Source organism: Schistocerca serialis, unplaced genomic scaffold (genome assembly GCF_023864345.2).
Source record: "Schistocerca serialis cubense isolate TAMUIC-IGC-003099 unplaced genomic scaffold, iqSchSeri2.2 HiC_scaffold_742, whole genome shotgun sequence".
NCBI lineage: Eukaryota > Metazoa > Arthropoda > Insecta > Orthoptera > Acrididae > Schistocerca > Schistocerca serialis.
This window is the reverse complement of record NW_026048345.1, coordinates 124,021-130,532: the sequence shown is the minus strand read 5'-3', so window position 1 is coordinate 130,532 and position 6,512 is coordinate 124,021. Positions and strand designations below refer to the sequence as shown.

Sequence of the window (6,512 nt, the reverse complement as noted above, 5' to 3'; positions counted from 1 at the left end):
CCAGAACGCGACTTGTCGGGACGCGCTAAAACACTTCACTGGTCACAGCACGGTGAACACACAGTTCCTCGTCCGATCACCGCTACTGCGCGAAGCTGGGCGTTGTCAGTGCTTGGGCGGGTGACCGCCTGCGAACACAGGGCACTGCCGACAGTTTCAATTCGTATTTCTCTTTCCTCTTCGGTTTCGGAGCTGCAGCGCTATTCGGTCAAGGGCACTGGCGCCACATTTTGCCTCTCGGTATGCCAAGTCGCGCCGTGCGGCCACAGTGAAATGAAGGAGCGTGTTGTAAAATTTTCAACAAAGAAAAAAAAAAAAAAAAAAAGAAATGTACTAGTAATAAAACTGAATTTGTCTGACAGAACATGTAACATCAGACAATACATGATAACAGGCAGCAGGTATTTACTTGAGGCATAAGTAACGTGGTGGCCGCCTCGCCATACCTCTCTCAGTCGTTTCGCGTGCTTGTCCTCTTGATATAGGCCGATTGGAGAGCGTCAGCTCTCGCGTCAGCTGAGCTAAGTCGAGACAAGTCGAGACTCAAGGGGAATCGACGCACACACTATAGGGTGGCCTGCAGCGAGTAAGAGGGCGAAAGAAACATTAATTTAAAGACGCGTGGCAAAAGTACTCATACGCAAAAGTAAAAAGCCGGCTGCGGTGGCCGGGAATCGAACCCGGATCAACTGCTTGGAAGGCAACTATGCTGACCATTACACCACCACCGCACGGTTTCCGTCCGCGCACGGCGCGCTGTGTCTGCTTCCCGCCTGTCGGCGGCGGCTCAAGGTGGTCGTAGCTGTAGGCGCATTACGGGGTAGGCGAGCGCATCCAGACAGCGTCTCTACGCACATTTCGCGTCCTTTGGCAAGAGTCGTCGCGTGCGTGCGCCGCAAGAGTACTTAGGCGATCGCGTTCGGGCGTCATTTTTAAGCAGTGCAGTGCAGTTCAGGATTCAGCGTGTGTAGCATTCTCTCGAGAGGATGCGACGGCGCTGGACGGCAGTCCCACTTTCCCCTCAGACGTCTGCCGCGGAAAGCACCAGGAAGCTGTGAACTAGCTGAGCATCGGTGGTTCAGTGGTAGAATGCTCGCCTGCCACGCGGGCGGCCCGGGTTCGATTCCCGGCCGATGCATCATTTTGTTTTTTCTCCGATAGTGGTGCTGCGTGTCTTTCGCACTCGAACTGCGTGAGCCATGAGAATGAACCGCGGGATTTCCGTGTGGGAATAACCAAACATGCAGCGCGCACGACTGCTCGTTTCGACTGTTGTGCGCTATTGTACATACTGGCGTCGGCCTAGCATCACAAGTTGCCTGTCGCGCCGGGAATGCACGTGTAGCAACAGAAAAAAATGAGCCAGGAAGTGCAGACTCTCTACCACTGGTATTTGGTACTTACCGAGATTCCAGAAGGCGTGGCGATCACCTGCCTCGGTAGCGCAGTAGGCAGCGCGTAAGTCTCATAATCTTAAGGTCGTGAGTTCGATCCTCACCCGGGGCATTTAATTTACTTTCGTCCACAGCTAAATCGACGGCTCTGGGGTTTGCGAAGGAGCGAAACACTTTGTGCTTTGTTATCCTCAAGGCTTCAACGACTCAGCGTGATAATGTTTACTTCCCGTTATTACTACTTGCAGTTCTTATGTAAAATTTTCAAGAAAAAAAGTACTAGTAATAAAACTGAATTTCGTACGATATAACGTGTAAAGTCACACAATGTATGACCTGCTGTATGATGACAGGCAGCAGGTATTTACTTGCGAAATAAGTAAATAAATATTACTACTTACGGCTTTGCTTTTCCTCCTACCCCTGTAACAACGAGGCATAAAGCAATGGATTGTGACTTTTGCCATGCGCGCCTCGCCATGGGCGCGCGGAAAGATGCTCGCAAACAGGGAAAGTGCGACACGGAAAGCGTCTGGACCGGGTGTAAACGCCGAGGAAAATGCGCGCGTCCGGTGTGGTCTAGTGGCTAGGATACCTGGCTTTCACCCAGGAGGCCCGGGTTCGATTCCCGGTACCGGAACGGAATTTTTCGGAAAAAGTCACGACAAGTTTTGACCCTGCGAAAGGCTGTTTCACGTCCTCCTCGCATTATACCTACTGGTTCATAAACGTCAGCTGAAAACAGTCGAGAGAAACGGGCACGCAATGAAATTACTACGAGCAGCGGAATAAAGGGAGAAGAGACGCTGGTCCACTGTTGGACTGCTACCATAGAAATGTTACATGGCAATACGCAGAGCAATTCCCGCGAAGCGATGGAAGACTCTCTGCACCGAGGCCCGTTAGCTCAGTCGGTTAGAGCGTCGTGCTAATAACGCGAAGGTCGTGGGTTCGATCCCCCCACGGGCCACTACGATTTCACTCTTCCAAAAAGGCAACGCCGATTTCGGCGGGGAAGTATGGTAACAAAGAAATCGTCACATTGTGTGCGAGCTGATAGGGGACCAGAACGCGACTTGTCGGGACGCGCTAAAACACTTCACTGGTCACAGCACGGTGAACACACAGTTCCTCGTCCCATCACCGCTACTGCGCGAAGCTGGGCGTTGTCAGTGCTTGGGCGGGTGACCGCCTGCGAACACAGGGCACTGCCGACAGTTTCAATTCGTATTTCTCTTTCCTCTTCGGTTTCGGAGCTGCAGCGCTATTCGGTCAAGGGCACTGGCGCCACATTTTGCCTCTCGGTATGCCAAGTCGCGCCGTGCGGCCACAGTGAAATGAAGGAGCGTGTTGTAAAATTTTCAACAAAGAAAAAAAAAAAAAAAAAAAAAAGAAATGTACTAGTAATAAAACTGAATTTGTCTGACAGAACATGTAACATCAGACAATACATGATAACAGGCAGCAGGTATTTACTTGAGGCATAAGTAACGTGGTGGCCGCCTCGCCATACCTCTCTCAGTCGTTTCGCGTGCTTGTCCTCTTGATATAGGCCGATTGGAGAGCGTCAGCTCTCGCGTCAGCTGAGCTAAGTCGAGACAAGTCGAGACTCAAGGGGAATCGACGCACACACTATAGGGTGGCCTGCAGCGAGTAAGAGGGCGAAAGAAACATTAATTTAAAGACGCGTGGCAAAAGTACTCATACGCAAAAGTAAAAAGCCGGCTGCGGTGGCCGGGAATCGAACCCGGATCAACTGCTTGGAAGGCAACTATGCTGACCATTACACCACCACCGCACGGTTTCCGTCCGCGCACGGCGCGCTGTGTCTGCTTCCCGCCTGTCGGCGGCGGCTCAAGGTGGTCGTAGCTGTAGGCGCATTACGGGGTAGGCGAGCGCATCCAGACAGCGTCTCTACGCACATTTCGCGTCCTTTGGCAAGAGTCGTCGCGTGCGTGCGCCGCAAGAGTACTTAGGCGATCGCGTTCGGGCGTCATTTTTAAGCAGTGCAGTGCAGTTCAGGATTCAGCGTGTGTAGCATTCTCTCGAGAGGATGCGACGGCGCTGGACGGCAGTCCCACTTTCCCCTCAGACGTCTGCCGCGGAAAGCACCAGGAAGCTGTGAACTAGCTGAGCATCGGTGGTTCAGTGGTAGAATGCTCGCCTGCCACGCGGGCGGCCCGGGTTCGATTCCCGGCCGATGCATCATTTTGTTTTTTCTCCGATAGTGGTGCTGCGTGTCTTTCGCACTCGAACTGCGTGAGCCATGAGAATGAACCGCGGGATTTCCGTGTGGGAATAACCAAACATGCAGCGCGCACGACTGCTCGTTTCGACTGTTGTGCGCTATTGTACATACTGGCGTCGGCCTAGCATCACAAGTTGCCTGTCGCGCCGGGAATGCACGTGTAGCAACAGAAAAAAATGAGCCAGGAAGTGCAGACTCTCTACCACTGGTATTTGGTACTTACCGAGATTCCAGAAGGCGTGGCGATCACCTGCCTCGGTAGCGCAGTAGGCAGCGCGTAAGTCTCATAATCTTAAGGTCGTGAGTTCGATCCTCACCCGGGGCATTTAATTTACTTTCGTCCACAGCTAAATCGACGGCTCTGGGGTTTGCGAAGGAGCGAAACACTTTGTGCTTTGTTATCCTCAAGGCTTCAACGACTCAGCGTGATAATGTTTACTTCCCGTTATTACTACTTGCAGTTCTTATGTAAAATTTTCAAGAAAAAAAGTACTAGTAATAAAACTGAATTTCGTACGATATAACGTGTAAAGTCACACAATGTATGACCTGCTGTATGATGACAGGCAGCAGGTATTTACTTGCGAAATAAGTAAATAAATATTACTACTTACGGCTTTGCTTTTCCTCCTACCCCTGTAACAACGAGGCATAAAGCAATGGATTGTGACTTTTGCCATGCGCGCCTCGCCATGGGCGCGCGGAAAGATGCTCGCAAACAGGGAAAGTGCGACACGGAAAGCGTCTGGACCGGGTGTAAACGCCGAGGAAAATGCGCGCGTCCGGTGTGGTCTAGTGGCTAGGATACCTGGCTTTCACCCAGGAGGCCCGGGTTCGATTCCCGGTACCGGAACGGAATTTTTCGGAAAAAGTCACGACAAGTTTTGACCCTGCGAAAGGCTGTTTCACGTCCTCCTCGCATTATACCTACTGGTTCATAAACGTCAGCTGAAAACAGTCGAGAGAAACGGGCACGCAATGAAATTACTACGAGCAGCGGAATAAAGGGAGAAGAGACGCTGGTCCACTGTTGGACTGCTACCATAGAAATGTTACATGGCAATACGCAGAGCAATTCCCGCGAAGCGATGGAAGACTCTCTACACCGAGGCCCGTTAGCTCAGTCGGTTAGAGCGTCGTGCTAATAACGCGAAGGTCGTGGGTTCGATCCCCCCACGGGCCACTACGATTTCACTCTTCCAAAAAGGCAACGCCGATTTCGGCGGGGAAGTATGGTAACAAAGAAATCGTCACATTGTGTGCGAGCTGATAGGGGACCAGAACGCGACTTGTCGGGACGCGCTAAAACACTTCACTGGTCACAGCACGGTGAACACACAGTTCCTCGTCCGATCACCGCTACTGCGCGAAGCTGGGCGTTGTCAGTGCTTGGGCGGGTGACCGCCTGCGAACACAGGGCACTGCCGACAGTTTCAATTCGTATTTCTCTTTCCTCTTCGGTTTCGGAGCTGCAGCGCTATTCGGTCAAGGGCACTGGCGCCACATTTTGCCTCTCGGTATGCCAAGTCGCGCCGTGCGGCCACAGTGAAATGAAGGAGCGTGTTGTAAAATTTTCAACAAAGAAAAAAAAAAAAAAAGAAAGAAATGTACTAGTAATAAAACTGAATTTGTCTGACAGAACATGTAACATCAGACAATACATGATAACAGGCAGCAGGTATTTACTTGAGGCATAAGTAACGTGGTGGCCGCCTCGCCATACCTCTCTCAGTCGTTTCGCGTGCTTGTCCTCTTGATATAGGCCGATTGGAGAGCGTCAGCTCTCGCGTCAGCTGAGCTAAGTCGAGACAAGTCGAGACTCAAGGGGAATCGACGCACACACTATAGGGTGGCCTGCAGCGAGTAAGAGGGCGAAAGAAACATTAATTTAAAGACGCGTGGCAAAAGTACTCATACGCAAAAGTAAAAAGCCGGCTGCGGTGGCCGGGAATCGAACCCGGATCAACTGCTTGGAAGGCAACTATGCTGACCATTACACCACCACCGCACGGTTTCCGTCCGCGCACGGCGCGCTGTGTCTGCTTCCCGCCTGTCGGCGGCGGCTCAAGGTGGTCGTAGCTGTAGGCGCATTACGGGGTAGGCGAGCGCATCCAGACAGCGTCTCTACGCACATTTCGCGTCCTTTGGCAAGAGTCGTCGCGTGCGTGCGCCGCAAGAGTACTTAGGCGATCGCGTTCGGGCGTCATTTTTAAGCAGTGCAGTGCAGTTCAGGATTCAGCGTGTGTAGCATTCTCTCGAGAGGATGCGACGGCGCTGGACGGCAGTCCCACTTTCCCCTCAGATGTCTGCCGCGGAAAGCACCAGGAAGCTGTGAACTAGCTGAGCATCGGTGGTTCAGTGGTAGAATGCTCGCCTGCCACGCGGGCGGCCCGGGTTCGATTCCCGGCCGATGCATCATTTTGTTTTTTCTCCGATAGTGGTGCTGCGTGTCTTTCGCACTCGAACTGCGTGAGCCATGAGAATGAACCGCGGGATTTCCGTGTGGGAATAACCAAACATGCAGCGCGCACGACTGCTCGTTTCGACTGTTGTGCGCTATTGTACATACTGGCGTCGGCCTAGCATCACAAGTTGCCTGTCGCGCCGGGAATGCACGTGTAGCAACAGAAAAAAATGAGCCAGGAAGTGCAGACTCTCTACCACTGGTATTTGGTACTTACCGAGATTCCAGAAGGCGTGGCGATCACCTGCCTCGGTAGCGCAGTAGGCAGCGCGTAAGTCTCATAATCTTAAGGTCGTGAGTTCGATCCTCACCCGGGGCATTTAATTTACTTTCGTCCACAGCTAAATCGACGGCTCTGGGGTTTGCGAAGGAGCGAAACACTTTGTGCTTTGTTATCCTCAAGGCT

The 6,512-nt window shown here is 52.3% G+C and overlaps 13 non-coding genes across 13 annotated transcripts; 10 read left to right on the top strand and 3 right to left on the bottom strand.

The window, feature by feature from the left end:
- Window positions 1-659: 659 nt before the first annotated feature.
- Window positions 660-731, bottom strand: Trnag-ucc (transfer RNA glycine (anticodon UCC)). The gene has a single exon. It is a non-coding gene; the product is annotated as a tRNA-Gly (tRNA).
- Window positions 732-1,067: 336 nt separating this feature from the next.
- Window positions 1,068-1,138, top strand: Trnag-gcc (transfer RNA glycine (anticodon GCC)). Its single transcript has one exon. It is a non-coding gene; the product is annotated as a tRNA-Gly (tRNA).
- A 295-nt stretch (window positions 1,139-1,433) lies between these two features.
- Trnam-cau (transfer RNA methionine (anticodon CAU)) lies at window positions 1,434-1,506 on the top strand. Its single transcript has one exon. It is a non-coding gene; the product is annotated as a tRNA-Met (tRNA).
- A 456-nt stretch (window positions 1,507-1,962) lies between these two features.
- On the top strand, window positions 1,963-2,034 carry Trnae-uuc (transfer RNA glutamic acid (anticodon UUC)). Its single transcript has one exon. It is a non-coding gene; the product is annotated as a tRNA-Glu (tRNA).
- Window positions 2,035-2,290: 256 nt separating this feature from the next.
- Window positions 2,291-2,364, top strand: Trnai-aau (transfer RNA isoleucine (anticodon AAU)). Its single transcript has one exon. It is a non-coding gene; the product is annotated as a tRNA-Ile (tRNA).
- Window positions 2,365-3,120: 756 nt separating this feature from the next.
- On the bottom strand, window positions 3,121-3,192 carry Trnag-ucc (transfer RNA glycine (anticodon UCC)). The gene has a single exon. It is a non-coding gene; the product is annotated as a tRNA-Gly (tRNA).
- Window positions 3,193-3,528: 336 nt separating this feature from the next.
- Trnag-gcc (transfer RNA glycine (anticodon GCC)) lies at window positions 3,529-3,599 on the top strand. Its single transcript has one exon. It is a non-coding gene; the product is annotated as a tRNA-Gly (tRNA).
- Window positions 3,600-3,894: 295 nt separating this feature from the next.
- Window positions 3,895-3,967, top strand: Trnam-cau (transfer RNA methionine (anticodon CAU)). Its single transcript has one exon. It is a non-coding gene; the product is annotated as a tRNA-Met (tRNA).
- A 456-nt stretch (window positions 3,968-4,423) lies between these two features.
- Window positions 4,424-4,495, top strand: Trnae-uuc (transfer RNA glutamic acid (anticodon UUC)). The gene has a single exon. It is a non-coding gene; the product is annotated as a tRNA-Glu (tRNA).
- A 256-nt stretch (window positions 4,496-4,751) lies between these two features.
- Trnai-aau (transfer RNA isoleucine (anticodon AAU)) lies at window positions 4,752-4,825 on the top strand. Its single transcript has one exon. It is a non-coding gene; the product is annotated as a tRNA-Ile (tRNA).
- Window positions 4,826-5,578: 753 nt separating this feature from the next.
- Trnag-ucc (transfer RNA glycine (anticodon UCC)) lies at window positions 5,579-5,650 on the bottom strand. The gene has a single exon. It is a non-coding gene; the product is annotated as a tRNA-Gly (tRNA).
- Window positions 5,651-5,986: 336 nt separating this feature from the next.
- Trnag-gcc (transfer RNA glycine (anticodon GCC)) lies at window positions 5,987-6,057 on the top strand. Its single transcript has one exon. It is a non-coding gene; the product is annotated as a tRNA-Gly (tRNA).
- A 295-nt stretch (window positions 6,058-6,352) lies between these two features.
- Window positions 6,353-6,425, top strand: Trnam-cau (transfer RNA methionine (anticodon CAU)). The gene has a single exon. It is a non-coding gene; the product is annotated as a tRNA-Met (tRNA).
- The last annotated feature ends 87 nt before the right edge of the window (window positions 6,426-6,512 follow it).